Source organism: Oryctolagus cuniculus, chromosome 14, assembly GCF_964237555.1.
Source record: "Oryctolagus cuniculus chromosome 14, mOryCun1.1, whole genome shotgun sequence".
Lineage (NCBI taxonomy): Eukaryota > Metazoa > Chordata > Mammalia > Lagomorpha > Leporidae > Oryctolagus > Oryctolagus cuniculus.
The window spans coordinates 3,614,675-3,628,693 of record NC_091445.1 but is presented as its reverse complement, the minus strand read 5'-3'; the positions used below and the strand labels follow the sequence as shown (position 1 = coordinate 3,628,693).

At 57.2% G+C, this 14,019-nt stretch overlaps 2 long non-coding RNA genes across 6 annotated transcripts; one reads left to right on the top strand and one right to left on the bottom strand.

Annotated features, from left to right (window-relative positions):
• Nucleotides 1-5,447: 5,447 nt before the first annotated feature.
• On the bottom strand, nucleotides 5,448-11,151 carry LOC138845122 (uncharacterized). The gene is made up of 3 exons (XR_011381850.1): nucleotides 11,012-11,151; nucleotides 6,195-9,952; nucleotides 5,448-5,668 (listed from the first exon to the last, which is right to left on the bottom strand). It is a non-coding gene; the product is annotated as an uncharacterized lncRNA (long non-coding RNA).
• LOC103349531 (uncharacterized) lies at nucleotides 6,748-11,162 on the top strand. Of its 5 annotated transcripts, XR_011381848.1 has the most exons (7): nucleotides 6,748-6,887; nucleotides 6,983-7,050; nucleotides 7,207-7,447; nucleotides 9,170-9,230; nucleotides 9,317-10,007; nucleotides 10,332-10,368; nucleotides 10,452-11,162. It is a non-coding gene; the product is annotated as an uncharacterized lncRNA (long non-coding RNA). The 5 variants fall into 5 exon arrangements; XR_011381849.1 differs by lacking the exon at nucleotides 10,332-10,368; XR_007922569.2 differs by having other exon boundaries at nucleotides 9,317-10,368.
• Nucleotides 11,163-14,019: the final 2,857 nt, after the last annotated feature.

Genomic DNA, 14,019 nt, shown 5'->3' with positions numbered 1-14,019 from the left:
CTCTCTGGCCCTCTTCTTCATTTTGTTTTTTAAAAACACTTATTTGAAAGGCACAGTGGCAGACAGAGGAGGAGGGGAGAAAGCAAGAAAGCAAGCAAGCAAGCAAGAAAGAAAGAAAGAGAGAGAGAGAGAGAGAATCTTCCATCCATTGGTTCACTACCCTAATGCCCGCAACAGCTGGGGCCAGAACAAGCCATAGGCAGGTGCCAGGAACTCAGTCCAGGTCTCCCACTTGGGTGGCAGGGACCCAAGCACTGTGCCATCACCATTGCCTGCCATGGGCACTGGCAGGGAGCTGGACTGGAAGCAGAGGCAGAACTTGACCCCAGGAATTCCAGTATGAGATGCGGGTATCTCACAGGTAGCAGCCGAGCCTGCTGTGCCACAGGCCCACCTCTCTGTCCCCGTCTCTGTAAAGCCACCATTCATTATTCAACCTAGGGGGCCCCACTCTGCTGCCCTTGTCTGGTCCCACTCCCCTCCCAAGGCCCCTGCACACCGCTCAGTGGGATCACGTTTCCACCCTCCCATGCCCCCTGTCAGCCTCCCTGGAAGCTAGGGAGGGAACACTCACAGCAGAGGAAACGGGAGTTTCTAGTTCCCAAGATGTGACTTCACTGCTTCCCAAGGGACCACGCTGGTCTCTGTGTCTGCACTGGGCTTACGTCAGCACACCTGTCTCCCACACCCCAGGCAAATCCGAATAGTATCACATTTCTAAATTAGTACCATTTGATTAGTATGCATATTATTAATTTTTCACTGATGAGATGAAAATTTTCTTAAGGTTATTTTTGTTTGCTATGTAAATTGTCTGTTCATTTTGAGAGGGAAAGGCCATAGAGGTTCTTTCTGTCCTTGGTATTAACCCTTTGTCATCTATATGAATTTCAAAACATCTTTCCAGCCGGCGCCGTGGCTCAATAGGCTAATCCTCCACCTTGCGGCGCCGGCACACCGAGTTCTAGTCCCGGTCGGGGCGCCGGATTCTGTCCCGGTTGCCCCTCTTCCAGGCCAGCTCTCTGCTGTGGCCAGGGAGTGCAGTGGAGGATGGCCCAGGTGCTTGGGCCCTGCACCCCATGGGAGACCAGGAAAAACACCTGGATCCTGGCTCCTGCCATCGGATCAGCGCGGTGCGCCGGCTGCAGCGGCGGCCATTGGAGGGTGAACCAACGGCAAAAGGAAGACCTTTCTCTCTCTGTCTCTCTCTCCCACTGTCCACTCTGCCTGTCAAAAAAAAAAAAAAAATCTTTCCTCTGGCTTTGCTCTGTTGATGTGTCTTTTGTGTTTTTTTCTTTAAAATGGAACCAAACCGATCCACTGTGTTCTCTAGGTATTAGCTTCTATTGGCTCAAACGCACCTGGGGGCACTACACTTGGGCATTCTCTCTCAGCCTGTGAGCCGAGCGGTGCACAGGCAGTAGAGCCCTGGGCAGACTGTTAGGGTCTGTCATACCCTTGTCCTTGTCCCTCAAGTGTACTGAAGCCAACTTCAGCAGGCAGCATCAATCGTTCCCTTGCTAGCTCATTAGGAAAAATCAGCTCTTGGAGCCGGCACTGTGGTGTAGTGGTAAAGCTGTGGCCTGCAGTGCTGGCATCCCATAAGGGTGCAAGTTCGAGTCCTGGCTGCTCCACTTCCGACCCAGCTCTCTGCTATGACCTGTGAAAGCAGCAGAAGATGGCCTAAGTGCTTAGGCCCCTGCCGACGTGGGAGGCCTGGAAGAAGCTCCTGACTTCAGATCAGCCCAGCTCTGGCTGTTGCAGCCACCTGGGGAGTGAACCAGTGGATGGAAGACCTCTCTCTCTCTCTCTCTCTCTCTCTCTCTGCCTAATTCTGCCTTTCAAATAAATAAATAAATCTTTTTTAAAAATCTAAAAAAAGAAAAATCAACTCTTGCTGGGAGTAAGTTTGGCTGGAGCGTGGAGTTTTATTAATGGTGGTGGGCTTTGTCTCTGCAAGTTATCTTCCACTGTCCACTCCATGACAGAGACCTTCCCACCGGACAGTCAAGCACTACGGACAACATGGATGGGAGTGAAGAACTCCTTCCCTCTCGGTTGTTCATTCATTAGTCATTCAGCTGGCCAGTCAACAAATACCTGTGAAATGCCTACTCTGTGTCGGGTACTTTGCTCTGGGTCTGGACAAAGCAAAGCCAAGGTCCCCGCCCTGTGGAGCCGGCATTCAGGCTGAGTCTTTCTCTTCTTGCCTCGTGACTTGGAATCGGTCTCTCAGCGGGACACTTGCACCTTGCCCACTGGCCTTTCCTGTCTGCCTTCCTGCTGCCACCCGTGGCCCCTTCTCCCTTCAACCCAGGATCCCACTCCACAGGTCCCTTCCAACTGTTGGTTTGTTTTTCCCTCAATGGAGAAGAGGAGAGTGGTTTTAGTGTCACATGCCTTCAAGCTCAACAACCAGAGGCTAACCAGTCTTGCCAGTTACAGTCCCCAGCGTCCCCTCCCTCCTCGTCAGTTATTCTTAGCACAATGGTGTGACGGCCTCTGAGACACAAGCCAGACGCAGTCCAGAACCACCCAGCCCGCCAGCTGCCTCTCCAACCTCTCCACCTGCTCACCTCGCCCTAGTCCACGCTGCTGTGCACTGCGGCCAGCTGCTGCTCCTGGGCCATCCCGGCCCTCACTCACCTCCATGCCTTCCCACAGCTGCCCCTCGGCCTGTGATTCCTCCTCCCAGGCCCCTGCACACCCCACGCCCTCATTTCTTGCAGCTCTGATCAGATGTCGCCCTCTCAGCGAGGTAGTCCTGCTGCCCTTCTGGGCTGAACGTGTCCCCAAAAACACATCTCATCCTAACACCCAGTACCCACGCATGCAACCTCATATGGAAACAGGGTCTCTGCAGATGCAATCAAGCTAAGGTTCTGTCATACTGCATTAGGCAGGCTCTAAACACAATGCCTGGTAGCCTCATAAAAAAGGGGTGGCTTGGACAGAGACACAGAGAGGAGCAGAGGTTGGAGTCATGCTGTCACAAGCCAAGGAAGGCCAAGGAGGGCTACAGCACTGGGAGCTAGAGGAGTGGGAGTTTTACTCTCCCCAGGAGCTTCTGGGGCGAGTGCGGCCCTGAAACCCTGACACACAGTGGATGCTCATCTAGAAAACCCCGCCTCAGAGCCCCCAGCCCCCACTGCTCGTTTACTTCACTAGAAAAGTCATCACTTCAAACGCACTCTGCAATGTACTTGTCTCCTTCCATCTGCTGGCCTGCAGAATGCAGGCTCTGGGATGCAAGAGCCCAGGCTCCAGGCCCGGAGCAGGGTGGTGGACAGACGGTCAGCACCAACTGGCTGGAGGACGGGCGATGCTTCTCTTTACAGAGGGAGGAAGGAAGGAAGGAAGGAAGGAAGGAAGGAAGGAAGGAAGGAAGGAAGGAAGGAAGGAGGGAGGGAGGGAGGGAGGGAGGGAGGGAAGGAGGGAAGGAGGGAGGGAGGGAGGGAGGGAGGGAAGGGGGGAAGGGGGGAAGGAAGGAAGGAGGGAAGGGAGGGAGGGAAGGGAGGGAGGGAGAGAAGGAAGGAAGGAAGGAGGGAAGGAAGGAAGGAAGGAAGGAGGGAAGGAAGGAAGGAGGGAAGGAGGGAAGGAGGGAGAGAAGGAAGGAAGGAAGGAGGGAAGGAAGGAAGGAAGGAAGGAGGGAAGGAAGGAAGGAGGGAAGGAGGGAAGGAGGGAGGGAAGGAGGGAGGGAGGGAGGAAGGAGGGAAGGAAGGAAGGAGGGAAGGAAGGAAGGAGGGAAGGAGGGAAGGAGGGAAGGAGGGAAGGGAGGGAAGGAGAGGAAGGGAGGAAGGGAGGAAGGGAGGAAGGAAGGAAGGAAGGAAGGGAGGGAGGGAGGGAGGGAAAGAAGGAAGGAGGGAAGGAAGGAAGGAGGGAGGGAGGCAGGGAGGGAGGGAAGGAAGGAAGGAGGGAGGGAGGCAGGGAGGGAGGGAGGAGGGAGGGAAGGAAGGAAGGAAGGGAGGGAGGGAGGGAAGGAAGGAAGGAAGGGAGGGAGGGAGGGAGGGAGGGAAGGAAGGGAGGGAGGGAGGGAAGGAAGGAAGGAGGGAAGGAGGGAAGGAGGGAAGGAGAGGAGGGAGGAGGAAGGGAGGAAGGGAGGAAGAAAGGAAGGGAGGGAGGGAGGGAAGGAAGGAAGGAGGGAAGGAAGGAAGGAGGGAGGGAGGCAGGGAGGGAGGGAAGGAAGGAAGGAGGGAGGGAGGCAGGGAGGGAGGCAGGGAGGGAGGGAGGAGGGAGGGAAGGAAGGAAGGAGGGAAGGAGGGAAGGAGGGAAGGAGGGAAGGAGGGAAGGAGGGAAGGAGGGAAGGAGGGACACCCATCTGCTGGTTCACTTCCCAAATGCCCACCACTGGGTCGAGGCTAGGTCAAAGCCAGGGCTCTGGAATTCAGTCCAGGTCTCCCATGTCTGGCAGGGCCACAGGACCTGCGCCGTCACCTGCAGCCTCCCAGGGTGCCCATCAGCGGGAAGCTGGATTTGAAGTGGAACCAGGACCGGACCCCAGGTACTGCACACAGGATGCAGTCATCCCTAGGGGGACGCAGCCACGGTGCCAAGTGTGGCCCTGCTGCTTCTCTTTTCACCTGACAGGGTGGCTAGGACGTTAGCTCGTCACTGTCCCTCTGCCCTATCAAAGAACTCTTCTGTAATCTCGGTCTGATAAAGACAAGGCGCCAGAAGGAAACCCAGTCGCCACTCCGCCCCCCCGTTCTGCTGCTGTTGGCCCCATGGTGTCTGTCTGGGATGCGTGCACGGCACCAGAATAGAGCTGTCACAGCATGTGGACACCTCCGGGCTTGCCGTCTGAAGTGTGTCTGCAGCCACGTCTTGACACCATTCTAGGTCTGATATCTGAAGATAAAGCGGAAGCCGTTCTATTTTCAACCAGAACTCCCCGAGCCCTGAGATCTCACAGGGTCGACCAGCACCCCACGGGGCCGGACATTCCCAGGCGGCTCGGCTCGCCTCCCAGCCAGGAGCTGTGTTTGCTTTTCCCTTTGCCTTTGTGTGGGTTTCCAGCCACTTCTGTCTTTTCCAAGGCTTCTGGGATGTTCTGAGAGAAGGGATAAAAGGTCTAAAAGAACACATTTTGTTTCTGACTCAAGCTCTCCAACAATAGATACTTTGGGGGTACAGAAAGGCAAGGGAATGCTGAGTGGCGCTTCCAGCGGACCGGGTCCTACATACGCCGACACGGGAAGAGCTGATGAAAAGCAGGTGCAAAATGCCCATCATGTGACTCCATTTTGCAAGCAAATGCCAGTCCTGAGTCCGTGTGTGTGTGTGTGTGCGTGTGTGTGTAAGTGTTTAAGAGCATGTGTGTGGTGACATCCAAACCAGCAACGAGGGTGGGGGTCTAACTATAGCAATGTGGTGTTGTTTTCTTTCTGGGTGGGACAAGAGATACTGGGGAATACGTTGACTTGTTATCAAATATAACAACACACCACTTAATCATATATTATTCTATATTACGAGTCGAATGGTCACAATAGAATGTTCTGTGACCGAAAATGGAAGCTAACTAGGTTGTCCCCGCAGTGTGGGGCAGGCACTTGCTGTCTGGCAACGCCAGGAGTAAACATCATCTCAGGGCGCAGCAGCGAGCCGGGCTCCTCCTGCAGGTGCTCCCGCCTCTCCATCCTCACCGCCCAGGAGTCACGGAAAATGCCTATTAGGAGAAAACTAGGTAGATTTCAAACATTTTCTGCACCAAAATCAACTTCTCTTTGACTTCCGCTTCCACCCCCTTTTTTAAGTACTGGGTCATTATTCTGTCCAATTTCATTAACGCGACTCAGCTTGCACAGCGACCCAGAGGGGAACGCCACCACCGCCATTGCTTCGCAGGCGCCCCGGCCAAGCAGCGATGACCTCGCCCCCAGACTCAGAGGCCCCGGGCAGAGGCCAGACAGGAAAGCCGGTTCCCTGACGCTCTCCCTCACCCCAGAGCCGCCAGCGAGGAAGACGGCGGCGGGCGCAGGAAGAGCAGACAGGCGCCAGGTGGAGGGGGAGGCCGCACTGACCCGGCTGCCCGGGGGTCGGGGGTCGGAGGCAGCGGAGGCCGCCCTGACCCGGCTGCCCGGGGGTCGCAGGCAGCGGAGGCCGCCCTGACCCGGCTGCCCGGGGGTCGCAGGCGGGGGAGGCCGCACTGACCCGGCTGCCCGGGGGTCGGAGGCAGGCGAGGCCGCACTGACCTGTCTTCCCCGGGGGTCGCAGGCGGGGGAGGCCGCACTGACCCGGCTGCCCGGGGGTCGCAGGCGGGGGAGGCCGCACTGACCCGGCTGCCCGGGGGGTCTCTCCGCTTCCTCTGGAGGCTGCGTCCCGGGAGCGGAACGGGCTGCGCTGGCTAAGCCGCGGGCCCCGCGGAGGCGGCTCGGGTTCTGCTCCCGTGGAGACACCGGGGCCTCAGCAGCCGCGTGGGGGCCGCTCCCGGCGGCTCGGGTGGTGAGGAGCCGCACTGGGTGCCGCGCCGCCCGGCTCCTCTCCAACACTAGAGTCAGCCATGCGCGCGTCTGTGCGTGCGCGCAAACACCTCACATGAGCACAGGCGCGAACCACCTCACTCGTGTGCAGGTGCAAACACCTTACACGTGCGGGGCCGGGAACACCTCCCACGTGCACTTCAGCCCGCAGCGACGCTGGGCGCCGGCGCCTCTTGACCGAGCGCTCGCGGGGAGGCGCTCGCCGCCCTCCATCAGTCAACGTTCACAGACACAGCCTTGCCTTCTGCGCAGCCGGCTGCGGGGAGCGCACGTGTGCGGGAGGGAGACGTCGAAGGGGAAACTGCTTTTCCGACCGCCTGCCCTCCGCGGAGTCATTCCCAGTAGAAAGCCAACAGGGCGGAGTGGTCAGTCACCCCTCCCCCACCCGCGGTGTCCCTTCCCAAGGTCAGTCCCCACCTGGAGATTTGAAATGGAAAATTCCAGAAGCCAACAGCTCCTGTTTTAAGGTGCATGCTATTCTGTTATGTCTTTTATTCCAGTGGATTGTTACAACTGATCTATTACTGTGGTTACTCCCTCACTGTGCCTAGCTTAAACGTCATTACAGGTATGTGTGTCTAGGAAAAAACATGGTGTTTTACAGGGTTAGGCCCAGTCCACGGGTTCAGGTGTCCACTGGGGGCCTTAGGCCATGTCCTCCACTGACAAAGGGGACCAGCATCGCCTCCGTTCTCCTCCCACCCTGCGCCACACCCTTCTCCAGGCGATCTGGTGCGCGCTCCCTGGGCCAGCTGACCCGGCCAGCTGCTGCAGTGGGAGGCTGTGTCCCCTCCACCTGACTCCTGACCCGGCAGGCACTGGGAGAATGGGCCCAAATGAGCCTTAAGGAGGAAGACCACACAGCTGGGTCACCACTGTGAGAGCCACAGGAGCAAGCTTGGCGGAGACCAGAGCGGCCCATGGAGCCCAGCCAAAGCCACCTGCCCACAGACCCGACTCATAAAGTAAGTGCACCCTTCTGTTGTGAGCCCACAGAGGCGTTGTGCTTGGGTGTTGTGCACTTACTATTGTGGCACTAGATTTATATGACACAGGGTATACACCAGACCCTCTTAGTGTGGAGGATGCATTCTAGAATGTTCCACAGGTGCCTGCCATGCAGAGGTATGAAACTCTATATGCTACATTTTTTCCTACATATACACACTTATGATAAGAGATTAACAACTAGTCATAAAATAGAAAAATTTTAACAGTATATTACAATAAAATTTATTTAAAGCTTGTGAATTTTTTATTTCTGGAATTTTCCATTTAATATTTTCAGACCTCAGTTGACTGTGGGTAATTTAAACCATAGAAAATAAAATCACAGGTAAGGGGGCACGCTGCCGTATCTGACTAGGCCACTGTGATGCCCTCCTTGGAGGAGTCTCTACTTGATTTTTAAAATAGCTCAAGCTGCCCAGCGTGGGAATCAGATAAATAAGTGTTGTTGGATTAAAATAACGAGGACAACAGCTAATAAAGCAGGGACCGGTGCTGCGGAGTAGCGGGTAAAGCCGTCACTAAAGCCGTCACCTGCAGTGCCAGCATCCCATATGGGTGCCAGTTCAAGTCTTGGCTGCTTTACTTCCGATCCAGCTCCCTGCTATGGCCTGGGAAAGCAGTAGAAGATGGACCAAGTGCTTGAGCCCCTGCATGGGAGACCTGGAAGAAGCGCCTGGCTCCTGGCTCTGGATCGGTGCAGCTCTGGCTGTTGTGGCCATATAGGGAATAAACCACTGATAGAAGACCTCCTCCCCACACCTCTGCCTCTAACTCTGCCTTTGAAATAAATAAATAAATCTTAAAAAAAAAAAAAAAAGTAAAGGAAAACGTTTAACCTGTGGTGGTCGCAGAGTAGCAATCTCAGCACCTACCGAGCCGCTTAGCGAGGACGTCGGGGTTGTTACCAAAGCTGCAGAGACGGGGGCTGGCTTCACAGCAGGTGCAGGAGGAGCTGTGCTGGGAGCCACATTCGTCAGCCGGTCCCTGCGAGGGACGCGGGGGCAGAGGCTGCCCCGTCTCTGCCTGGGGGAGGAGCCCAGGTGAGCGTGAGCGGGTTCCCGAGGCCTGGGCGGAAGGGGAGGCAGCCACTTGGCCTTGAAGCACAGCACAGCCTGGTGCTTTGTGGCAGCGCCTGCCAACCTCGTGTGTCTGGGATCAGTGAGAGCAGAGCAGTGCCCGCTGGGAACCTGCCGCCCGGCATTTGGGGAGGGTAGGAGCCGACCCCGGTCATGTTGACATCGCCCTGCGCCTGGCTGCCAGGCACCCCCGCCCTGTGACCCTGGCCTCCCGTCGCGGCATGAGACAGGGGAGCTGCTGGGTCCTGCTGTCTTGGGCGCTGTGTGCGGCAGAGGACTTCCGTGGGGCTTGTGGTTAAGGTCTGCCCACTTCCAAAGAAGGCTAAGTGGCCGCCCTCACTCAGAAAACAGCACGAGGCAGGCGAGCAGGCGGACTGGGTGTGTAGGGGTTCGAAGCCAGGACGGGGCTCCAGCCTGTGGAGCCCGCAGAGCCCCTCGGGAAATGCAACTGCAGAGCAGTGGTGGCTCCAAGCCAAATGAGTAAAAGTTTAAACAAAAGTGTGTGTGGTGGTGCTAGGGAGCGGCAGGGCAGTCAACCTACACTGTTACAATGTCAGGGTAACTAAGACCCCATCTTCAGTGACTGCTTTATCCTAACAGGACTGCGGAGCCCAGCGAAGTGGTAGGAACCCAATCTCGATGTAACAGTTTTTCTCTGGAAGTGAGTTAAAAGTTTTGCACCGCCACCCATCCATCCATCCACCCACCCATCACCTGTAAGTAATTACTCTTGCTTTCCCACCACAGCAGACCTGAGCAAACTCAGCAGGAGGCAGTCGCTGCCCCGCCACCCTCTTGGCACAGCTCACACTCCTGCGGCACCGGCATCAAAGGTGGATAATCTCTGCAAGAGCCGGAAGACAGCACCGCTCTGCCCCAGAGGAAGGTGGCACCCTGGTGGGGACGCTGGCCCTCCACTCACCTCAGCAGGGCACCACACACCCTGTCCCCTTTGAGACAGCCCGCGTGACCCTCTCCCTCCTACCTGCTCCCCAGTTTTGTTATCCACCTGCCCCCTTCTCCCTGCTCCCGCGAGCACACTGATGACAGAGCAGTACTTACATCGAAGGTGCTCAGTCATCCACAGAGTCTGCCCCCCCCCCAGCAGTACTTAGAACAAAAGTGCTGAGTCATCACAGATCCTGCTCCCTCTCAGTCGAGGCGTTCGAAAGTCAGGCGTGAAAGCCGCCTCGTGGGTTTGCAGGGAAGGCAGAGCCCAGCGTCGTCTGTGCCTGCGAAGCGGTCTCTCTTCATCTTTCGGGCTTTGCGGTGTAGCAGTCAGAGTCCCAGGCTGCTGGCCACTGCGCCGCCACTCCACTGGGAAGGGATGGCCCGCCCTTCTCACGGCGCCCCTCTTAGTAGCAGACCAGGGAGCTGGACGGGCTGATGGAGGAGACAACTGGAGGTGTTGGGACTTGAATAATGGCATCACTTAAAGGTAAAGAGGCAGCCAGGTAACTTCCACCCCCAGTTCCCAGACCAGCCACAGGGAGGCAGAGCCGTTAGGGCCCGGCTGCGCTCTGCGAGGCGTGCTAAACTTCCTGGAAATGGAATAGGATGGAGGACTGCACGCTTTCCAGGACTTTCTGGAAGGGTGGGAGGATGCACTGGGTACGCTCCCCTTGAGGGAGGTGCTGGGGCTGCGGTGGGGGCCTTTTCAAGTGAGTCTGGTCTGTTTGCCTGAGCAGGGGCTCTGGGTTGAAGGCCGAGCTGGATCACTGCCCTCCACCCAGGGAGCCTCCTGTCCTGCCCCTCCCCACAGGGCCTTCAAAACGTCCATGCCAAAGCGGACTTAAAAGGTGAATTTACTTTGGTGCAGAAAGTTTGAAATCCTTGCTTCGCATTTTCCTAATTTGCATTTCCCGTGCACTTTTTTTCACAGCCCCCTCCTTGGAAGCTGCCCCACTCTCATGTTGGAAATGAGTCCCACTGCTGGGCACACCTGCAGGCCCTGAGCCTCTGAGTGCCCAGAATGGCTGAAAAATCAGCATCAGGACCCAGTGGAGGCAGGCAATCAGCCCGTGCAGGTCAGAGGGAGCCACAGGACATGTGCTCCGAGGAGCAGGCAAAAGGCACAGGGCGGCGGCCAGCTGCTGCAGCGGCTGTCTCCAGGCCAGCAGCCTCCCAGGGCTCTCCCTGTGTGCAGGCACCCAGAGGGACAACAATGAGGAAAGCGCTTATTAAACAGGTCCTGGCCATGTTAGAGAAGCTGCCATCTTGCTTCCTGAGTTGTCACTTGGGAGCTGATGGACAGCAGGCTGTCTGCGGGGTGGGGTGTGCAGGTGAGGGGCTGGCTTCCTGGACAGGAAGCCGCCAGCTGCAGGACACAGTTCTGTGTTCACGAGGCCTGGCCGTTGTCCACCCCCTCTTTGCAAACCAGGTGTCTTCAAAACATCCATGGGACGGGCATACCATGCAAAAACAGCCCCAAAGTCAGCTTACCTTCTAATCTCATTTTCATGAGCTCTTGAAGTCCCTTTCGTACGGAATTTTCTTGGCCGACAAGGACAGCCAGAGATGGCAGTGTGGGTAGCGTTTGAAACCCCTCACCAGCTTGGACCAGTGGAAGCACAGAGAGGTCATCCATGCCTGACGGACAGAGAAAACGATTTCTCGGGCCACGGTGGGAGTGGCCAGAACACAGCGGCAGCCAGCGAAGTCCCCAGAGCTCAGACACGGGAGCTCTGTGACCCCGGCTGAGCAGCGGCTGGATTTCCGCGGGGTGCATTAGGGTGCGTTAGGATTTGAGTTGCACTGGACACTTGCCTGAAAAAAGGGGTCCGTGGGCTGAGTGCCCTCCTGTCCCCCGAGGCTGAGCCAGGCCTCCCACAGCAAGCCGCTCAGCACACTCTGTGCACTCACAGGCCCGTGGTCCCTGGAGAAACTCGCTCCTGTTCTTGTGCAGCGAGCTGCGAGAGGACCGGGAACACGAGGTGGCTCCTGATGGCCGGCAGATGTCTGAACAGCACCCAGCTGGCAGCCTGCGCCTGCCTTCCAATCTGTTTTCCATTCCAGAGGCGCGTGGGCCGAGAGACCCTTCACGGAGCTGCGGGCGGCGTGCCGGGAGCTGGAGGCGAGCGGTTTTCTCCTGGCGGCTGACACCTCGCCTCCTGGCTGTTGGCTGCACACACTCCAGCTCCTGCATCTGGGTTCCAAGAACACAGAGTGTGGGGCTCTTCGGGGCCCGGCCATCTTCTGTTTGTTCCCTCCGGGCTCGCTCACCGGCGGGCGCTTCCTTCCCATACTTGCTGGGGCCCCCAGAACTTCAGGAAATCCCAGTAGCGTATGGACTGTGTTCTCATCAGGGCTAGGTCCCAGAAAGGGGATGACCAGGGCCGGCTGCCCCAGGGCAGGCCCTTGAGTTTCCAGGATGTAACATTTATAGAAGGATTCTTGGTTCTCCCAAAACCCTGCCTTATCCTCCCATCCCACCCTCCTCCACATCCTTGCACTCACATCACCGTCCACACAGCAGATCTGCCCCAAACGGGAGCCTCTCTTGATTCTTTGTTCCCCACTGGAGTGGGTCCTGGCATGGCTCCCTTCAACACAGACGTGGAAGAGGGTGCCCTCCCCTCCTATGCACGGTCACCCGCTCCGCTGCACCTCTGGCTGACTCTGCACACCCATCTTTTAGACGGAGCCAAGAAGAGCCTTCAACTCCACGCCTCCTCTGCTCCCCCGCACTCAGACCTCCCGCACCGCCGGGATCTTTCCTGGTCTCAAGCCTTCCCACCTGCCTGCAGGAGGCTCCTGCTCATTCCCTCGGGTCCCTGAGTCTCTGCTCACTACCCCCCCGCCCCCAGCGGCAGTCTCATGGTTGCCTAGTTATGTGCTTTAGTGCTCATTATTTATCTCGCAGCCTGACTGTAGGATCCTGCCCACCACTGTGTTTCCAGTGCCTGGCCCCAGGTCTTGCTCCAGGAACATGTAACAGATAAGGGGATGGATTCGGGCTTCGAGGACTGGACGAAAGTCTGCAGAAAAGTCACTAATTCCCAGAGTGGAACCAAACTGAACCCAGACTTAGTTAAAAAAAAAAAAAAGAAAAAAACTCAGGCAAATGGCAATTTTTTGACAGGCAGAGTGGACAGAGAGAGAGAGAGAGAAACAGAGAGAGAGACAGAAATGTCTTCCTTCTTCTGTTGGTTCACCCCGCAATGGCCGCTGCGGCCGGTGCACCGCGCTGATCAGAAGCCAGGAGCCAGGTGCTTCTCCTGGTCTCCCATGCGGGTGCAGGGCCCAAGCACTTGGGCCATCCTCCACTGCCGTCCCAGGCCACAGCAGAGAGCTGGACTGGAAGAGGAGTGACTGGGACAGAATCTGGCGCCCCAACAGGGACTAGAACCCAGTGTGCCAGAGCCGCAGGCGGAGGATTAGCCTAGTGAGCCGCGGCGCCGGCCACAAATGTTAATTTAATAAATATCTATGGGGGTGGACTTTTGGCCTAGCGATTAAGATGCCTACATCCCACATCAGAGTGCCTGGGTTTCATTCCAGACTCTGACCCCAGATTTGGCATCCTGCTAGTGCACACCCTGGGAAGCAGAGATGGCTCAATTAACTGGGAGACCTGGACTGAGTTCCTTGCTCCTGGCTTCCGCCTGGCCCCACCTATTTCAGGCATTTGCAGAGTGAACCAGCAGATGGGAGCTCTAATATTCAGTATCTTTGCCTTTCTAATTAGTTAAAAATAAATAAGTATCTTTGGGAGGCCTCTCATGTGAGACAGAGCCATGACTGAGAGACGTGGAGCACACAGGACAAAGGGTGGGAGGAACAACACGTGCACCTGTAATGATGACATGAGAAGCAGAGGTGTGCCCAGAGCGCACGCAAGGAGCATCAGATGCAGGCTCAGGGTCCAGGGGGCAGGGGCCACCCTCCTGGGAGTCTTCTGTAATCTCTCCAGCTGGAGAAGATGGAATCGCGAACTTCTGACTCTCCAAGAAGAGCTGCCGGTTCGGGTACCTACCATCATGCACCAGGCATTGCTCCAGGGCCTTTGCATCCAGGGCTCCTAGCCCTGTGGACGCGACTATGCAACAAACGGGAAAGGAGTGCTGGGCCCTGAGGCCGCTGTGCTAGGGCAGGTTCCCGGGGAAGCGGCCAAGGTAGAGATGTGCACAGAGGTGCCCTAAAAACCAACCCCGGGGCGGAATGGAACAGCAGGGCCAGGCAGGGAGGAGTTGGACAGGCAAGTGGCGGGGGGGGGGGGGGGTCAAAGTTCCTCTGAACTGAGGCAGGGGGTTGGATTTTGTGTCCCAAATGGAGCAGGTCTGGTGGGGGGGGGGGAGCCGGGTTAAGGTCAGCAGCAGGTGTCCCGGGTGGGGCCCTGAGCCGCCTCTCTTCCTGTCTCCCATCCCTTGCTGTGACATCACTGCAGCTCACAGCTGGACACGCTGTCTGGGTGACCGAGATTTATAGCCGCAGCCTCCGCCCGTCCTGCA